Genomic DNA, 20,816 nt, shown 5'->3' on the forward strand with positions numbered 1-20,816 from the left:
AACCCTGAATGCCGTTCGCAAAAGTTTCGGTTAATTTTGCTTGCCCTATCTCCACCTCAATAATTTCTGTCCCCAATTTTCAACCCTCTATACTAGTACCCTATGTGGTAGGTAAAATATTCGTTACAACATAATACAAATGCCTGACAACAAGATTGCTACAAAGCTAACGACAGGAACACCTATAAAAAGAAGAAGCAGAAGCCAGCCGCGAATTAGGTGGTTAGATGGAGTTTACACCAAGTTAGCCCTATTGCCTAAAAAAGAACAAAAATCCATGAATGGCGAAGCTTATGTAATATAATATTATAAATCCCAAAGCACATTTTTGTAACCATTACATCTAATATGTTAAAACAAGTTAAATTTACAATACGCTAGTAATGATTTACGTTTGAAACCATAAAAGCATAAGAACTTACATAAAAGGTTGCTCGTATTTACCAATTACGGTAGAGCTTGTAACTACTTAAAAACACTAACTTCAAGTGAAAAATTTTCCTGAGTATTAGCATTACTAAAACAGAAAAATAGAAAAAAACGCGAGCCACGACTCCCTCAAATTTACAAATATGAGGGTGAGACTTTAAGTATATGTATGTACTGCATACGCACCCCTATTGGAAGGTTAGATGTCTATTTTTAAATGTCATACAATAATGTGGAGAATAAGTAGCATCGTAATAGCTTTGTTCTTAAATTTAATGATGGCTCATGCTATTTCTATTCGGTCCGTGCGTGACTGACGCGACATCTACCGCCTTTATCTGACAGTTTTGTCCCAATTTGAGGTTAAACATATGGTAAATAGATACGAAAGTATTAAAAATTTGTTTTTTAATTATGTTTTTTCAGTTTATGTACAAAATAAATTTAGTATTAAAAACTGGGTTTCTAAAAATTCATCAACTTTATCTTTTCAACCCCAAACGGAAAAGAAAGGGAAAAATCTAGTACTGGCAAATCAAGTTTTTGTATGTGAAGAGCATGTAATTAAATTAAAATTAAAAATTAAAAGCTAAAGTCATCTGGCAGGCTGCAATTAGCTTGAAGCCTTATGAAATATCATTTAAGGTAAATTATTTAAATTTTTCCTATTTCGATTGCATAAAAATGAAATTATGTGATATTTACTTTTTCATATTAATAGCACGAATCCATCTTTTCCTTTTCTCTAATTTATATGTAATCTTTGGAAACCTATAAAAGCTATTGACACTCACTATCTTTGCTATTATTAGCACAATTAAATAACTTGCAATAAATAATTTGCACCCATTTTTGATAAAATTTATTCGTTAAAACGACCCAAAAGGTCCAATTTTGTCATATTTCGCCGCTACGCACGCTGGCATCGTTTCAATGTACCCCTACCATGGTCACGCACGGAGCGAATACCGCAACTTTTCTCTTTCGCTTGCTGTTCGTTATTCGTTACCTATGCGCCAAGGAACTACCAATGTCCTACTTTTTTTTGTATTGTGTTAGAAAAGGTTGAGACTCTATCATTGTTATTTAATGAATTTTATAGAAATAATAATAAAAAAAATTCAAATAAGTTTCTAAGTTACGTAGATCAGCTGGTTTCTAAAAAACTGATATGACTCTTAGTAAGATTTGGCCATTTTGAGTGGTGTATTTGATTGGTCTGACATTATATTAAATTTATTATGACAGACAAATAATAAAATAAACAAACAAACAACAAACATTGTAATAATTATTGTGATCGAAATTTGGATATTATTTTGAATTCCTGCATTTTATAAAGAGTTTCTTAACATTGTTCTGAAGCTAGATAGTTATGATTTTTATTATTATTAAGGAATAAAACAAACGATTTAACTCAACAATAATATCAAAGCAAGAATTGTAACCAAATTAAAAGATAACTTAGCATTATTAGAGGCAGCAAAACATTTTAACATGAAATACTTTCGAATGAAAGCGAGGGTCTAAAAGACCAAAACTTTAGTAAATTTAGGTATACCTAAATAAAATTAATATTTTATAGTATCTCCATCAGTATTGATAACAGCTTTTAGTCTTCGGTCTATCTGTGTGAAAGGAACTATGAAATTGTCTTCTTCAGGGAGCTCTTCCCAAAACTATTGTATACCATATCAGAGTTCTTCAGCATTTTAAGGTATAAAATTACGCCGATACTTCCGTTTTATATTGAAAAACTTTCTTATCTATAAATATTACCGTCCCAGAAATTTTGATTTTGTAGCTGATGGTTTAAAGCAAATATAAGTATTGATTGCTTCTGTTGTGGTGTAAGAGCTTAGCTTGTTTTTTGCTGCAGTTCGGTACCTAAGACGCGATGCTTTAATAATGCACCAAGTTGTTGTCTTTCTTCCTAAAAGCTGTGACATAATTATTGCAGTTTTCGCATATTTAAAAAAATTTCTTCTAATCTCCTCAAAATCGTACGATCTTCATAAGCGGTAGCTATTTTTGGTCTTCCAGAACCTTGCTTTCTTTCGAGAGTTTCTTGTTCTCTCCATCTTTTAATAATATTAAAAACTGTTGTTCTGCTTACGTTAATAAGATTCGCTACAGCAGATAGTGACCCACCATCTTCTAATTTCGTTACAATTCTTGCTTTTAGTTCTTTGCTAGCATCTGAAGCTATTTTTGAGGTTAAACAGAATAATTTTTCTGACAAATTTTAAGATTTGGCAGTGACAGTGACAGTTTGTAGATAATAAGTATTTATTCTTTAAAACACACAGCTCAATGTTCTACTTCTTCTTCTTCTTCTAGTGCCGTCTCCACTAATGCAGGTTGGCTATAACCATTGCAAATTTGTCTCTTCTGCTTTTCATAAGAGCGTCTGTGTGTTTAACCCGGTAAAGTCGCGAATGTCTTTCAGCCAGAATATTTGTCATCTACCAAGACCAATTTTTCCTTCGATTTTACCCTTCATAATCAGCTGCAACAACTCGTACTTAGCATTTCTAAGTATGTGCCCCAAATATGCAGTCTTTCGCCTTTTAATGGTGGTCAAAAGTTCTCTGTCTCTTCCCATTCTGTGCAACACCATTTCGTTCGTAATATAATTGGTTCATGGTATCTTCAAAATTCCCTTAAAAAGCCACATCTCAAAAGCTACTAGTTTTCTCATTAAGTCAACATTAACAGTCCAGGCTTCGACACCATAAAGAAGAATAGAGTGGATATAACATTTTACCATCCGATATCGGATTTGCAGATTGAGTCTTTGGTTACTCAGAAATTTTCCCATTTTCAAAAATGATGATATTAATTGCTCTATTCTTGAGCAAGTTTCTGATTTTGGATTCAGATCTTCCGTTATTTAGACTCCTAAAAATTTAATTTTGTCTCCTTGCTCAATATATTTTACGCTTTTAGAGTCGTATCCGTTTTTTTAGGAAGCAGCTGTACCATACGATAAGAATTAAAACTGTAAAAATTACAGTTATTAGTATGAGTGAGTTGACGGATTAAGAATATGCTAATCCAATAATTTATTAACATATTTTATAAAAGTTTTATTTTTTTCTATATATTTTCTATACAATTCTAAAGCAAAATCTATATTTCCATTATCAGGAACCACCTGAATAGTGTTTTTACGGTTGCGCCCCTGTAGAACAACTATGAAAAATGATTTTACCGTCTTCCCGCCAGGATTAAAAGCCCCGACTGTAATCGTATAAATCCAGATTCTGTCAGCAATTAGAAGACCCAGTCTTGGATTACTTTTCTACACTTTCTTGAGAAATGAAATTTCTTACAAAAACGAGACTCATTGAATTTTGTAGTCTTCTTATATTTTTCGCTCTAGACAAATGGAAGTGTATGATAAAAGTTATAAAAATATTTTTTTTAACATAATTTTTTAATAAAAAGTTCATAAAAGATATAACTTCTATTTCTTTTAGTGCCAATCCGTTCTCAAGTGTGGCGACTGTCGTGGATATTCGCAGTTTTTTGCGAAAATGGAAAATATCTGAGATATAAATCTGCTACCGACATTTTAACGTTTTCTTACCATAAAATTTTCCTTCCCGTAGGCCATTTTTGTCCGGGTGTCTCATTCCTTGTGTGTCATAAATACTTTTAGAGATTTGTTTGTATAAACTTTATATATATATATATATATATATATATATATATATATATGTATATATATATATATATATATATATATATATATATATATATATATATATATATATATATATATATATATATATATATATATTGTTATGATATGTAAAATCGAGAAAAATATTGGTTTGTTTAAAAATATTTCAAAGTTCAAAAACATTAAAATAATTCAGATAAGTAGGATAATATCCAACAAACATTTCGGAGAAGGAAAGTTATTAAATCCTTGGATTTCCTGTACTAAACAAAGTGTAAGCTTTGCATTTATTTCTTTGTTATACTTGAGTGACCCGCATAAGTTTAAGTGAAAGCCACAGAGAATTGAACGGGGTTTTTCAAAATACATTAGTGCAGTGATTAAAGACAATAGAAGGGATTATAGAAAGTGGTTTTTGTTAGTTTTTAAGAATTATAGAAAAATATTATTTGTAAATAAGTTTTAGGAAATCTTATAATTATAGGTAAAAATTTGTTTGTTATCGAAATGAAAAAATGGGGGAATTGTGACGAGTTTTGATTGGCGGAGATTGAAAGGTATGTAGGAATGAAAGTGTAGCTAGATTTAGGAGAGAGAAAAGAGTCAGTTGGTTTCCAAGTCTGTAAGAAGAACAGGGATTGTTCTCTGGCGGTTCCTGAAATGTAGCAAGCAGTAGTGTTGAATGTTAGTGAGTTTTTGTGGAGTTAGTGTATCTGACAGAAGCTGAAGCAGCCAAAATATTGTAAGTCATATTTCTCTACTTATATTCCAAGAGTCACTGTTCAGGCCAACGAGAGATTCAGTTTATCGTAAAGAGAAGATATTCCAAGAGTCATTTTTCACTCGGGCCAACGAGAGATTCAGTTTATCGAGAGGAGAAAGGCTATCATAATTTGAATGATTTGTGCTTTTGAAGGAGATCATTAAGGACGATATACTTGCAACAATCTGTGTAAGATTGCTGATTACATAGGGAGCGGTTGAGAGGAGATAATACAGTCTACAAGGAACAAGGATTTGGACCACTCATCATCAGAGAGAGATATTTTTGGTTTTCTGCAGTTTTTTCTTTTATTGATAACACAATTTTTACACGTAATTTAGAAAGGATATAAATATTTTGATTAGGAGAGTTAGAATAGTTTGGGATTTTGAGATTTCAATTAATATTGTTTGTACCATTAAATTTGATTGTTCACGTACGGAGAACAAAATTATGAGAATCCTTATATGAGATTTGTTTATTGAAAACTTTTGAGTGTGAATTATTTCATTATGTTTATTTCAATATATAGTGTTAGATCATATGTGTTTTTTATTATTCCGGTATTCTCTGGACCTTACCTTTCACATGTAATAGCATAGATATTGAAGCACGAATTTAACCCTGAGATAAAAGAATTAAAAATTGTGATAGAGTCATAATCATATCATTTAAATAATTTTAATGAATAAAAAAAAAATTAATTAGCTAATTATTGCTTGGCGCACCAAGACTTTAAATATCACAATAACTGGCTTCCAAAACGTGGGGCTTAAAAATATCGCAGCTTTACATTTGAAGGAAGGGAAAGAGATCTGGAATAAGTACAGGTGATCAAGAGATAAAAACATATAACATTGAGGGAATTTGAATTTGAAAGTATTTTGACAATTTTTCCAGGGAATATAAATTTGATTTATTGATTGATCGTAGTTAGTGGATATTTACTGCTATTGAATTATTTGATTTTATTTTCTTTACCAATCGTACATTTGATATTTATTTTGAATTATTTGAATTTTACTGATTGCATATTTGATATTTGTCGTGAAAATTTAATACATTTGGGGAGAAATATTGTCGTGTTCTGAAACATATAGAGTGTTGTAAAATTTCACATTTGGCGGGGACAAAAACAGTAACGAAAAGAAACAACATGTCGACCACAAGGAGTCAAAGCAAAATGCAAGAAAGGAAGGAGGATAACAGAGAAGAGGAAACAATTGTTGAAGAAGGATCGGATAATGAAGGAAATGTTACAATAGTTGAGGAGAAAAAAGAATTATCAGGAATAGATAAAATATTACAACTAATGCAACTCCAGTCACAAAAAATGGATAAAATGGATAGAAATCAACAAGAAACATCACAAAAAATGGATGAAACAAAACAAACAATGGAAGAAAACCAACGGGAAACAAGGCAAGCAATAGAACTAAATAACAGGAATATAGAGCAGCGTTTGGAAAACTATGAACAGGAAATTAAAGGATGTGTTGAGGGGATAAAGAAAGAACTAATACAACAGATAGAAGAAATAACCCTAAAGAATGCAAAACAAGAGACAGAGATTAAAGATATCCAAGATACAATGAAGGAGATACGAAATTTCCAGAAAAAGGAAATAGAACAGTTGGAAGAAAAATTTGAAATGGCGCTACAAGAAGACAAGAAAGAAATAGAAAAACAAATTGAGGATATCAGAAAACAACGAGAGATGGGAGACAGGAGAGAAGTACTCATCCAAAGTCCGGGTGACATAAAAATACAGTTTGGCGGGGATATTCGGAAAACACACCCAGTACCGTTTGTTAAAAATTTGAAAACCAAATTACAACATATTAGATATTTTGACGATTGCAAAGAAACAATTAGAAACCATTTGAAAGAAGGAGCAGCGTTATGGTATGAAAGCAAGGAAGATGAGTTTGAAAATTGGACAGATTTTGAAAATAAATTTCTCAACTATTTCTGGGGGAAAAATAAACAGAGAGAAATCAACCAAGAGCTACAGAATGGAAAATATCACGAAAAAATGGGAATATCTGAAGAAAGATATGCTTTGCAGATATATAACAATTCAAAATATCTAGAATACAAATATTCTACCGAACAGCTGGTAGAAATGATCAGCAGACATTTTGAGGAAACGTTGGAAGATCACGTGATTTTGAGAAACTATCAAGATATTGATAGTTTGTGCCAATTCCTTCAATTAAAAGAAGCGAAAAGAAAAGAAATGAGAAATAGAAGACAACATGACCAATATAATGGACCGGAAAGAAGGTATTCATCAAATTATGACCAGAGAAACCGACATCCCAGATCAACAAACGAATATAGGCCGAGAAATTACAATAATTACAATAGACAACAAAATTACGATAACAGGAATGACACACAACATAGAACATATGAAAATCACAACAGGAATAGAGATGCACAAAATCCTCCGAATAGGAATACTAACGAACAAAGGGACGATAGAAATAACCAGAGCTTCCAACAACAAAATAGAAGGGAGATGAATCATGTAGCAATAGGAAACGACAGACAAATTTCTAATTCTAATCTAATATTTTTAGATGCATTTATAAAACATAAAGCGATTAAAATTGTGATTGATTCTGGATCGGAGATATCGCTAATCAATAAAAAACTAGTAAAAGAATTAAATTTGGACAGATTTGTGTATAAGATTCCTAGGGTTGATTTAGTGGGTGCAAACAATAAAAATTTGACGACAGTAAACGAAGGCTTGGGAGTACAGATAAGAGTGGGAAACAAACTCCATATTATGAAATGTGTGGTGATTGAAGATTTAAATCATGATATGATAGCGGGAATTGATGAATTGAGGAAAAAAGATATCACCATAAATTGTTCGGAAAATAAACTGGAAATCAGAGCAGAACCAGACAACACAGGAGAAGAAAAGCAAACAGATAGGAAAACAAATTCTGGAAGGATCAATGCACAGGAAAAACGCAAAGAAATCGATATGACTGTAGAGGATAAACCGAAAGTACAAGAACAAGATCTAACAGAAAAGAAAAAGAGAAGGAAGAAAAAGAAGAAGAGTTCGAAAAGAAAGCAGGAACATAAGATGGAGACCAGAGAAAAACAGGAAATAGAAGGTACAGAAGAATTGTTGGCAACCGACGATAAAACAGAATGGAAGCAGGAAGAAAAAGAAGGTATCATCAGAGAAATGAAAGGAATAGAAACATGGTGCTCGGAATACCAAAGGGAATTAGAGGATAAAAAGAAAACAGAAGAAAAAATGGCATTGATGGACGAGAATCCAGAATTTTGTGAAGAAGTATTATGGATAGTGAACACATGTGAACAAAAGGTGGATGAAAGAAAAATAAATTGTGGAAAAAACATGGAGAAGGAAATAGAGAAGATTTTAGGAAACCATGGAGATTTTGTTAATAAAGTAAATCAAGTGGTTAAAAATTATGAACTTTCTTTTAAGGGAAAATACTTGGAAAAATTTAAAACGAAAATATATCCAATCCCGTATAAAGACAGGCAATATACGGGGTATTTTAACATTCACGACATCTATCAATATCATGAATAGATTTTAATAACATAGTGAAATAATTTGATCCTAGAAAACTTTTGTCATTTTTAAAATTTAACAAAGAGTTTTCGGCAGATCAAATGGCGGGGATTTGTTATGATATGTAAAATCGAGAAAAATATTGGTTTGTTTAAAAATATTTCAAAGTTCAAAAACATTAAAATAATTCAGATAAGTAGGATAATATCCAACAAACATTTCGGAGAAGGAAAGTTATTAAATCCTTGGATTTCCTGTACTAAACAAAGTGTAAGCTTTGCATTTATTTCTTTGTTATACTTGAGTGACCCGCATAAGTTTAAGTGAAAGCCACAGACAATTGAACGGGGTTTTTCAAAATACAGTGCAGTGATTAAAGACAATAGAAGGGATTATAGAAAGTGGTTTTTGTTAGTTTTTAAGAATTATAGAAAAATATTATTTGTAAATAAGTTTTAGGAAATCTTATAATTATAGGTAAAAATTTGTTTGTTATCGAAATGAAAAAATGGGGGAATTGTGACGAGTTTTGATTGGCGGAGATTGAAAGGTATGTAGGAATGAAAGTGTAGCTAGATTTAGGAGAGAGAAAAGAGTCAGTTGGTTTCCAAGTCTGTAAGAAGAACAGGAATTGTTCTCTGGCGGTTCCTGAAATGTAGCAAGCAGTAGTGTTGAATGTTAGTGAGTTTTTGTGGAGTTAGTGTATCTGACAGAAGCTGAAGCAGCCAAAATATTGTAAGTCATATTTCTCTACTTATATTCCAAGAGTCACTGTTCAGGCCAACGAGAGATTCAGTTTATCGTAAAGAGAAGATATTCCAAGAGTCATTTTTCACTCGGGCCAACGAGAGATTCAGTTTATCGAGAGGAGAAAGGCTATCATAATTTGAATGATTTGTGCTTTTGAAGGAGATCATTAAGGACGATATACTTGCAACAATCTGTGTAAGATTGCTGATTACATAGGGAGCGGTTGAGAGGAGATAATACAGTCTACAAGGAACAAGGATTTGGACCACTCATCATCAGAGAGAGATATTTTTGGTTTTCTGCAGTTTTTTCTTTTATTGATAACACAATTTTTACACGTAATTTAGAAAGGATATAAATATTTTGATTAGGACGGTTAGAATAGTTTGGGATTTTGAGATTTCAATTAATATTGTTTGTACCATTAAATTTGATTGTTCACGTACGGAGAACAAAATTATGAGAATCCTTATATGAGATTTGTTTATTGAAAACTTTTGAGTGTGAATTATTTCATTATGTTTATTTCAATATATAGTGTTAGATCATATGTGTTTTTTATTATTCCGGTATTCTCTGGACCTTACCTTTCACATGTAATAGCATAGATATTGAAGCACGAATTTAACCCTGAGATAAAAGAATTAAAAATTGTGATAGAGTCATAATCATATCATTTAAATAATTTTAATTAATAAAAAAAAAAAATTAATTAGCTAATTATTGCTTGGCGCACCAAGACTTTAAATATCACAATAATATATATATATATACATATTTTGATTGTACAATCAAAAATTTAGTTATTGCCGACAATTCAAAGAATTAGCTCCTTTTAAATGTAGTTACATTGGGTTTTTCGATTAACCTTGGGTAAACCTTTGCGTTTTAAGTTCAAAGCTACCATACATTTCCAACGTTAAAAAAACTTTTTTTTTGCACATAGTAACAAAAAACACCACTATGTTGTTACTAGCTAAGTTTTTCAACATTCTAACTCTACAATTCTAAGTTACGGTAAGATCAATAATGTTTTTAATAGATAATATATGGTAGCTAATTATAATTTATTCTCTTTCAGCTCTGAAGAAGCCAAATTAATTCGCTTTGGCAAAAACGTTCGGCGAAACAATTGATACTCATTAGAGTCTTTCTTGCAGATTTCCCCAATATTTAAGAGTTTACTATATATAGATATATACATATATATATATATATATATATATATATATATATATATATATATATATATATATATATATATATATATATATATATATATATATATATTGGAGGGAGGTATTAAACAGACGTAGGCTTCTCAACTAGTCATAACAGGTTACGTAATAGTGATAGATGACGTTATAGCTCCACTGTGACAGATGGGACCTTATAGTAAGTAATACCTCATTTAAAAGGTATTAAAAATACATGTTTATTCATTATAATTTTGTTTGAGTTGAAGCTCATTTTGATGAATAAATTAAATAAATACTAAAATTGTAGCTTATCATTTAATTAATAAATATTTAACAGCCAGTTCTTATAGTAAGTGTTCAAAATGTGCTCCATCTACTTCCTGATAGTAATGCATCCTATTGCTAAAATCTTGCCGTACTCGTTTAAATGTGTCGGGGGAAATTGCCCTACATTCTTCAAAAATTGATTGTTTCAAAATGTTTCTTTAGATGTCAAGTATCCCCACAGAAAAAAATCAGTAGTTATGGGTCACTTGAAACCAGGGTCACTTGGCACCACTTGCGGTCGTGTGGTCGGGTCACCGCAGGGTGTGGCGATTCATGCGTCTAATGGTAAAAGGGGCACCTAACAGTATGTTGTTCGTGTGTTGAGATAAGGCTTTGTCACTCCCACTCTGACGTCACAAGATATCAGCTAACGGCCAAATGGCTCAACGTACAACAACGTGTGGGGTATCAATGGAAAGGGGAGGTGGTAACGAATATGTTAAGACAAAAATAAAACGCAAAGACTGTGCCAAAACGGCATTACGTCATATCTTTGTTTCTATTGGTCCGATCGTGACGTACGAGGGCTCGTTGGAACGGAGAGAGGGTAGCGAATACATTAACACAAAAACAAAAGCAAAATACAATGCCAGAGGGCACTAATCTTGAAACGTCTAAACGGTTCAACGTATAACAATGTGTAAGGTATCGATGGAAAGGGAGGAGGTAACGAATATGTCAATATAAAAATAAAACACAAAAGCATTGCCAAAACGGCACTAAGCTTGTAACGTCCAAACGGCGCAGCGTACAACAACGTGTGAGATATCGATGGAAAGGGGAGGTGGTAACGAATATGTTAAGATAAAAATCAATCTTGTATTAAAGAGAATTTGATAGATCTGAAATATGTAAGCACGCATGGGATCCATAGGGTTCACTGGAATAATTCAAATGTGGTCTTAAAAGAAACGGATGGTAAAAAGAAAAATCAATATGTTTTTTTAAATAACAACAAAGTATAATGTTTAAAAGTATATTACATTAAAAAAATAACAGCATATATTAAGCAGTTTTCATAATTTGTATATCAAAAGTTGTTTTATGTAAGCCAACAGTTTGGTCAGAAATAATGATATCTTCTATTTTGTCCAGTAAAGCGCACATATCAGTGCTACTGGATATAATTGTGGATAGAGGCGTGTTAAATTTATCATTAAAAGCCACTATACGTATTTTGTCACCAGGTTTATAATTAGCCAGCTTTTTGCATCTTGTAAAGCATCGCTCAAGGTGGTTTGCAAAGAGTCATGTACATAGTTTAACCCACCACCTTCTTTAACATTGTGAAGTTGATAAGTGGTAATGTAGGTATTAAACTTTTTAACGTGACGTGTATACAGGGTATGCAGCAGCCAAGGACCATTCATGGTACCCTGAAACACAAGTGTGACTGTCTGTAAATAAAACACATGCATAAACAGGTGCTCTTAGCCTTTATATATATCCTAAAGACGTCATGTCTTTACGTAAAATCCTAAGCGTTATTCGTTAAGAGGAAAGTCTGCTGGTAGGTATGTATATAAACAACGTGAATAAGGTTCAAACATTTTTATTTCACTACAACTAATACAAAAACAGGAAACGAGTTTGGTAGTACCCAGAATATAGTTGTTACAGCTACAACAAAATACAATATTACATGTTTCAGTACATATTAGCAACTCCCGTAATATGCTATTTTCTAGTTCTTGAGCCAATTTTAATATCTCTAAATCATCCATCAATAAATCGTAGTCGTCAATACAATAATCATCAGACATAGCTCTGTGTTCTAAAATATGTATAAGAGTGCTAAGTACAAACAAGAATAGGAGTTAAGGTTATAATGTAAAAATAAGAATGTCGGGTGTATCGAGATGGGTTGACATGTCAAAACATCTTAATAGCGCATCGGAGGAAGCCACGCTACAAACAAAAAGGTCTTACCTATGAATGAAAGACTACTTCAGGTGTCAAATAACTATATTAAAAACCAAAAAATGAACACAACTACAATTAACTTTAAAACCTAAAACTACAAAGTACTAAACTACACCAAAATTAAAATTAACTAAAAAAATTAACTAAAAACTTAATTAACTAAAATTAATTAAACCTTGTTAAGCTAACGCATAGTGTGCTAACGCATAGATTGTTTTTTAGCAGACGTTGTTGTATGTTTATTAGCCCGGTTTGTAAATTTTTTAAAATGATTTAATCCATCCATGCCCATTCGGCAAAAATGACACCGAAAATGAACGAGGTTGTATGTATAGGGTTGACCCATACATGCTTTATATTCACCACAATTTATACATAGTAACAATTTCATGTAGTGGTACACCTTCACCATTCCATATACCATCTGAAACAACAACGCCTTTGTAATTTTACGCAAATTCTGCAGAACTGTGTATCACATAAAAATTCTTAGACGATCGGTTATCACGCATCGACACATAGCGCATTTATCCACAATGTAGCCACAGTCTGTGCATGTGACAAGATGCTTACAAGGCATAAATACTATTTGAAGTTCAGCGTTCAAACAGATTCTGCAACACTTATCAGTGTTAGCACGAACCTCTGCGCTCATTAATAATATACATATATCTGTGTGCACTATGTACTTAAAACCCGAATAAAAAAAGCCTTCCTTTGCTAAATCTTCAGCATCTCGTCGGGGTTGTGACTCAAAAGTCTTTAATCTTACTTCGTACGAAGATACATCTGTCATGGCTACAAATCGCAAAGCTGCCCCAATAAAGAAATAACCAGCCTTCGCGTACTGACATGCATCGTCGCCAGACCATTTAGCAAAGGTGTTTAACCGTTCCTCGTAGCAAACTAATTTTTTTATTTCACTAAAAAGCTTTCTAAAACAACATGTTGCTTTATGTTTTTTCATCGGGATGTCTGTAGCCAACCACTTATTTACTGATGTGTCACAGAATTTACATCGTACTTTATCATTATGACCTGTGTAACTAAAGTCTGCTATGCTCAAATGTATAGGTTTTATTGGGTGGGAGATGGGCCAGTTTTTATAAGAAGTCAATCGTTTAGATAGTGAACGATATCCAACAGCTTAGCTGACATGACTAAAAAATGACACAATTTTACAAAACGCCTAAAAATAGTCTATTGATTAAAATGACGAGGATGATGGAAAAGCCAGATTCAGCAAAGCCTTTGCTACACAATCTATTCATATTACACTGAAATATTTGCAAACTCCTTGTTGGCGAACCATTACATTCGTGGCCTCCTTGTGTAATGAAATTAAGACAAAACAGCTAGGTGATCAGCAGAAAGACAAGAGACACAGCTGGCCAGTGAAACAACCGGATAGAGATACCATCAGAGTCGTTGTCATGGTCAATTTGTAGTCAGCGCTATCATCGTACAGTCATCTAGTACACAGCATCAAGTCTGCCCCATCAACACATACGACCTATAGTCTGCATCGTCCTGTGAGAGACAAGTCAGCCTGTACTCAGCAGCCTGTCATTGTAGTCATCGACCTGTGAGGACCAAGTCATCCTGTACTCAGCATTCAGTCAGTGTCCTGTCAGTGTCCCGTCAGTGTACTCATCTTCCTGTGAGGACCAAGTAAGCCTGTAGTCAGCGTCTAGTCAGCGTCATGTCAGCGTTGAGTCAGCGTCACGTCAGCGTCAAGTAAGCCTGTAGTCAGCCTATTGTCAGCCTCTAGTAACCGACTATAAATAGTGCTCTTAACTAGAGAATCAGCATTCAGTCGTATGATGTCGAACAGAGAACAACGTATTACGCAGCTTGCTAAAATTATTAGACAAAAGTACCAAGCTCTAAAAAGAATGCAGAGTGATCAGCAAGAACAGCTCGAAACAATTTTAACACCTGAACCTCTTACAGAAATCAACAATTATCTGAACACTACACATCAATCGAAGAAGCATGAAGACGCCTGCGAACATCAAAACAATACGCCTCAGTCGGTCAGCGGTCACCTTCAAAAATATTGGCAACATTCAGCGGATATCGATAGAGCTTACGGGCCGCAGTATATTTGGGAGACTGATAAATGGGTATTGAACAATATGGAAATAAAATTTACTCTTAAACATATAATGCTTAACGATAACCAGTACAAAGCTACTCCTGGCTTATATAATTTGCTATTCTACAAGAAACCGCAAGACTTTACACCAAACGATTGCATTAACTATAAAAAAATATTAGAAGTCACAGGTATTCATCGAGATTCCCGAGGATATTTGAGACATCAATCATTCCCAGATAAATTCAATAAAATCATCAAACCCCTGTATGTTGAAGAAGAAAGAAGAAGAAAGCCATCTTCAAAACATTTGCCGGGACAAACGAGTTCAAATGGTGAAGCAAAAAGAAAACACACACCGGTGGAGCAGCTAAAGACCAAACATGAAGCTTCAAATGAAAACGTCAAAGCTAAAAGAAAAAAACATTTGGAAAGCAGCACACCTGTTGACAAGTCAAAAACTAATCAGAGCCCAGAAAGTGGACAGCTATTCGAGGAATTGAGCAAAATATGGCACCTCTATAATGAAAACAATGATCCGAATTTCCTAGTAGAGGGACTTAAAACTATTTCAAAAGCCAATGCCTTAAATGGAAAAGAAGCAGAATTATTAGAAGACGAATTGGGCCATCTCGATATTATTGAATAAAACAACCGTTGGAAGATTGATTTGCACTTACATTTTGTATATGATTTTATATATTAAAATATATTATATGAAAATTGGTATTTTATTTGCAATTCCTCCTCCGCAATTATTGTTTTTTTCTAAAAGCCTGGTAAAATACTAACGTCGTCTACGTGCTACACAGGTAGACCATTTTAAGCATCCAATAATTAAAATGTATTGTGTGATACTATTTTTAAAACACAGCTGTTTATCACGGACGTAACCTCAGGTCGGTAGTTCACCTTATCTACAAAAGCTGTTGTGTTTATAAACACGAAAAAATCGTACTGATTATCTTACAGGCATAAACACTACTAACCATAAAAATATCTTAGACAGCCGATTTTATGAAAAACAATAAAAACCATAATTGTACTGTACATACATAACAGACTGTAGGACAAAATTGAAAATACAGGACACACGCACATGCTATTTTGTTTTACATTTATGATTTAGACGATGGACAACCGTTTTGTATGTTCGGCCACAAACCCTACATTTTAAATGCTGCTTCATGTGCTTCTTTGAAGAAGGTCTGTTGCAATATTTACACATATATACACGAACTCTTTTCTCAAGAATTAATAAAGAGTCCATGTGAGAAAATAACCCTGAATAATAAAAAAACACCAAGCCTATTTTCTATAAATGACCAAAATTGCTGGTTGGCATATACAACGACAATATTCTAGAAAAGTTACGAAGAATATGTATTCAGAGAGAAGAAGTTAAAATATCTCCAGAAGACACATATATTTAAATGTATACGGATAGCAAGCAGGAAAAACTACAAAAAGACCACTCCCTAGAAATCAAGTAGGCGAAATTTTTCGGCATTTCACAAATTCAAATAACAAAGAACTGTTATGTAGTGATACACAAAAAGGAACAGCACAAACTTTTGTCTATACACATACTATGTGTCTGTCAGATACAAACTATAAAAAAAACTCGCAAATTTAACGATTAGACAGCCATAGAAACAAGAAAGGGTATGTAACAGAAAACTTTTGTCTATACAAATACTAATTATGTGCCTATCAAATACAAACTATAGAAAAAACACGCAAATTTAACGATTAGACAGTCATAGAAAACAAACAAGGGGGTGTAACAGAAAAAACTTTTGTCTATACAAATACTAATTATGTGCCTATCAGATACAAACGACAAAAGCAAGAACACAAGAAAATTCAAAAATGCAGACGAACAGACGCAGCCATTTCGTACATAAAAATGACTATGTGCCTATCAGATACAAACGACAAAAGCAAGAACACTAGAAAATTCAAAAATGCAGAAGAACAGACGCTGCCATTTCGTAGATAAAAATGACTATGTGCCTATCAGATACAAACGACAAAAGCAAGAACACTAGAAAATTCAAAAATGCAGAATAACAGACGCAGCCATTTCGTACATAAAAATGACTGAATATCAAAGGTACAGAAGTAAAATGCAGAAGAAAAACTAATTGTCTACGAACACGCCTAGCCAAAACAGCAATATTTCAGCAGCCTCTTCGTACATAAAAATGACTGAATATCAAAGGTACAGAAGTAAAATGCAGAAGAAAAAACTACTTGTCTACGAACCCGCCTAGCCAAAACATCACTATTTTAAAACACAGCCTGTAAAAATTATCTGCCTGCTCTCGATCATAAAAATGCCAAAAAATAAAAAAGTAAAAGAAGGTAGAAACACACAAAAAACAAACATTTTGTCTACGAAAAAATTAGAGAGTATTTGAAATGTGACATAATCGACAAAATCGTTGAACAAACCTCTCAAAATCGTAGAAAAAACAAGTACTACAATGTTATGTATTTGCTGTTTTTTTGTATGTTGTAAACATATGAAGACAAACTCTAGAAACAGAACTGGAGAAAAACTTTTGTCTATACAAATACTAATTATGTGCCTATTAAATACAAACTATAGAAAAAACAGCAAAAAAAACGCAAATTTAACGATTAGACAGCCATACAAAACAAACAAGTGGGTGTAACAGAAAAAACTTTTGTCTATACAAATACTAATTATGTGCGTATCAGATACAAACGACAAAAGCAAGAACACTAAAAAAATCCAAAAATGCAGACGAACAGACGCTACCATTTCGTACATAAAAATGACTATGTGCCTATCAGATACAAACGACAAAAGCAAGAACACTAGAAAATTCAAAAATGCAGAATAACAGACGCAGCCATTTCGTACATAAAAATGACTGAATATCAAAGGTACAGAAGTAAAATGCAGAAAAAAAACTAATTGTCTACGAACACGCCTAGCCAAAACAGCAATATTTTAGCAGCCATTTCGTACATAAAAATGACGGGATATCAAAGGTACAGAAGTAAAATGCGGAAGAAAAACTAATTGTCTACGAACACGCCTAGCCAAAACAGCACTATTTTAAAACACAGCCTGTAAAAATTATCTGCCTGCTCTCGATCATAAAAATGCCAAAAAATAAAAAAGTAAAAGAAGGTAGAAACACACAAAAAACAAACATTTTGTCTACGAAAAAATTAGAGAGTATTTGAAATGTGACATAATCGACAAAATCGTGGAACAAACCTCTCAAAATCGTAGAAAAAACAAGTACTACAATGTTATGTATTTGCTGTTTTTTTGTATGTTGTAAACATATGAAGACAAACTCTAGAAACAGAACTGGAGAAAAACTTTTGTCTATACAAATACTAATTATGTGCCTATTAAATACAAACTATAGAAAAAACAGCAAAAAAAACGCAAATTTAACGATTAGACAGCCATAGAAAACAAACAAGGGGGTGTAACAGAAAAAACTTTTGTCTATACAAATACTAATTATGTGCCTATCAGATACAAACGACAAAAGCAAGAACACTAAAAAAATCCAAAAATGCAGACGAACAGACGCTGCCATTTCGTACATAAAAATGACTATGTGCCTATCAGATACAAACGACAAAAGCAAGAACACTAGAAAATAAAACAATGCAGACGAACAGACGCTGCCATTTCGTACATAAAAATGACTATGTGCCTATCAGATACAAACGACAAAAGCAAGAACACTAGAAAATTCAAAAATGCAGAATAACAGACGCAGCCATTTTGTACATAAAAATGACTGAATATCAAAGGTACAGAAGTAAAATGCAGAAAAAAACTAATTGTCTACGAACACGCCTAGCCAAAACAGCAATATTTCAGCAGCCTCTTCGTACATAAAAATGACTGAATATCAAAGGTACAGAAGTAAAATGCAGAAGAAAAAACTACTTGTCTACGAACCCGCCTAGCCAAAACATCACTATTTTAAAACACAGCCTGTAAAAATTATCTGCCTGCTCTCGATCATAAAAATGCCAAAAATAAAAACGTAAAAGAAGGTAGAAACACACAAAAAACAAACATATTGTCTACGAAAAAATTAGAGAGTATTTGAAATGTGACATAATCGACAAAATCGTGGAACAAACCTCTCAAAATCGTAGAAAAAACAAGTACTACAATGTTATGTATTTGCTGTTTTTTTGTATGTTGTAAACATATGGAGACAAACTCTAGAAACAGAACTGGAATACAGATTAGCTGCATACTAGATTGGATACATGAGCAGCTAGAGCCTGTATAGAGCAACTATTCTGTATGTTCGTAGCTGCACGAACCACTAGAAAAGGAAAACTCAGATCGAACACACATTAATTACTACATGGATTCAGGAAAAAAAGGACCAGCTAACAACAAGGTACTAGAGAATGTAAACTAGAAAAAATATTGAATAAAACAATATAGAAGATCTCTGCTTTATATGGACATGGACAATACAATTTGGAAAATCTCAGGGTGTTAGACAATGGTTGCCATAACCCTGTACTCTTCATGAGGACAACAAAAAACAAAAAACTATTAACGCTTACCTTATATATTCCTTTTGTCGTTTCTTGGGACGGCTCTTCGGATTCGCTGTAACTACTACTGCTACCTTCGGATTCGCTGTAACTACTACTGTTACCTTCGGATTTGCTGTAACTACTAAAACCAAAAACAAAAGATCTATAAGTAAGAGTGCTCAAAAGACACGAAAATTCAGAAACTTTGTAAATAGACCACACAGACAGACAACAAAATACAAAAACTATTAACGCTTACCTTATATATTCCTTTTGTCGTTTCTTGGGACGGCTCTTCGGATTCGCTGTAACTACTACTGCTACCTTCGGATTCGCTGTAACTACTACTGTTACCTTCGGATTTGCTGTAACTACTGTAACCAAAAACAAAAGATCTATAAGAGTGCAAAAAAGACACGAAAATTCAGAACCTTTGTAAATAGACCACACAGACAGACAACAAAATACAAAAACTGTTAACGCTTACCTTATATTCACAGGGTACTTGATGAACTTCGGGTGTGTCGTATTAACTAGCACAAAAAACTAGACGTTGCCGCAGAACAAATTCGCAAACTGATTGAAAAACTTAATACTCGATCTTTTATAGAGACTTTTTTGTGGTATGCCAACGTTGCTGTGGTGGAAAATCTTTTTTAACAAATCCACCAATATGACCATAAACCTTTTCCGTTTTTTCATTAATCGGTTTATTCTACGGTCGATTACGACCAAATTTGACTTCCGTTTTTTTCACCGAGATATTAGATACAATAGATAATTTTAATATTAGAACATTTTATCTATTATGAGTAATGACTAAAACCAACATGTTTTTCCATTTTTTCCTTAAATTAATTATTTTTTATTTTCGAGAGACTTTGACATTTACAAAATTTTTTGTTTTTTCAAATTGAATTAATAAACGACTCTCGCATTTTCTTTGTATTTATGATTGGTTTTAGCCAAGTTACAGATTTTTACAAAAAATTTTTTCACATTGGGAACTTGAACAAAATTCGAAGTATTTTTACATTTTTTGTTTTTTCAAATTGAATTAATAAACGACTCTCGCATTTCCTTTGTATTTATGATTGGTTTTAGCCAAGTTATAGATTTTAACAAAAAATTTTTTCACATTGGGAACTTAGACAAAATTCGTAGTATTTTTACATTATTTTTTGTTTTTTCAAATTGAATTAATAAACGACTCTCGCATTTCCTTTGTATTTATGATTGGTTTTAGCCAAGTTACAGATTTTAACAAAAAATTTTTTCACATTGGGAACTTAGACAAAATTCGTAGTATTTTTACATTATTTTTTGTTTTTTCAAATTGAATTAATAAACGACTCTCGCATTTCCTTTATATTTATGATTGGTTTTAGCCAAGTTACAGATTTTAACAAAAAATTTTTTCACATTGGGAACTTGGACAAAATTCGAAGTATTTTTACATTTTTTGTTTTTTCAAATTGAATTAATAAACGACTCTTGCATTTCCT

At 32.7% G+C, this 20,816-nt stretch overlaps 1 long non-coding RNA gene across 2 annotated transcripts; it reads right to left on the minus strand.

Moving 5' to 3' along the window:
• Positions 1-12,263: 12,263 nt before the first annotated feature.
• LOC140443775 (uncharacterized) lies at positions 12,264-19,880 on the minus strand. Of its 2 annotated transcripts, none has more exons than XR_011951263.1 (4): positions 19,799-19,880; positions 19,571-19,685; positions 19,339-19,453; positions 12,264-13,074 (listed from the first exon to the last, which is right to left on the minus strand). It is a non-coding gene; the product is annotated as an uncharacterized lncRNA (long non-coding RNA). The 2 variants fall into 2 exon arrangements; XR_011951264.1 differs by having other exon boundaries at positions 12,264-13,810.
• Positions 19,881-20,816: the final 936 nt, after the last annotated feature.

This window comes from Diabrotica undecimpunctata, chromosome 6, assembly GCF_040954645.1.
Source record: "Diabrotica undecimpunctata isolate CICGRU chromosome 6, icDiaUnde3, whole genome shotgun sequence".
NCBI lineage: Eukaryota > Metazoa > Arthropoda > Insecta > Coleoptera > Chrysomelidae > Diabrotica > Diabrotica undecimpunctata.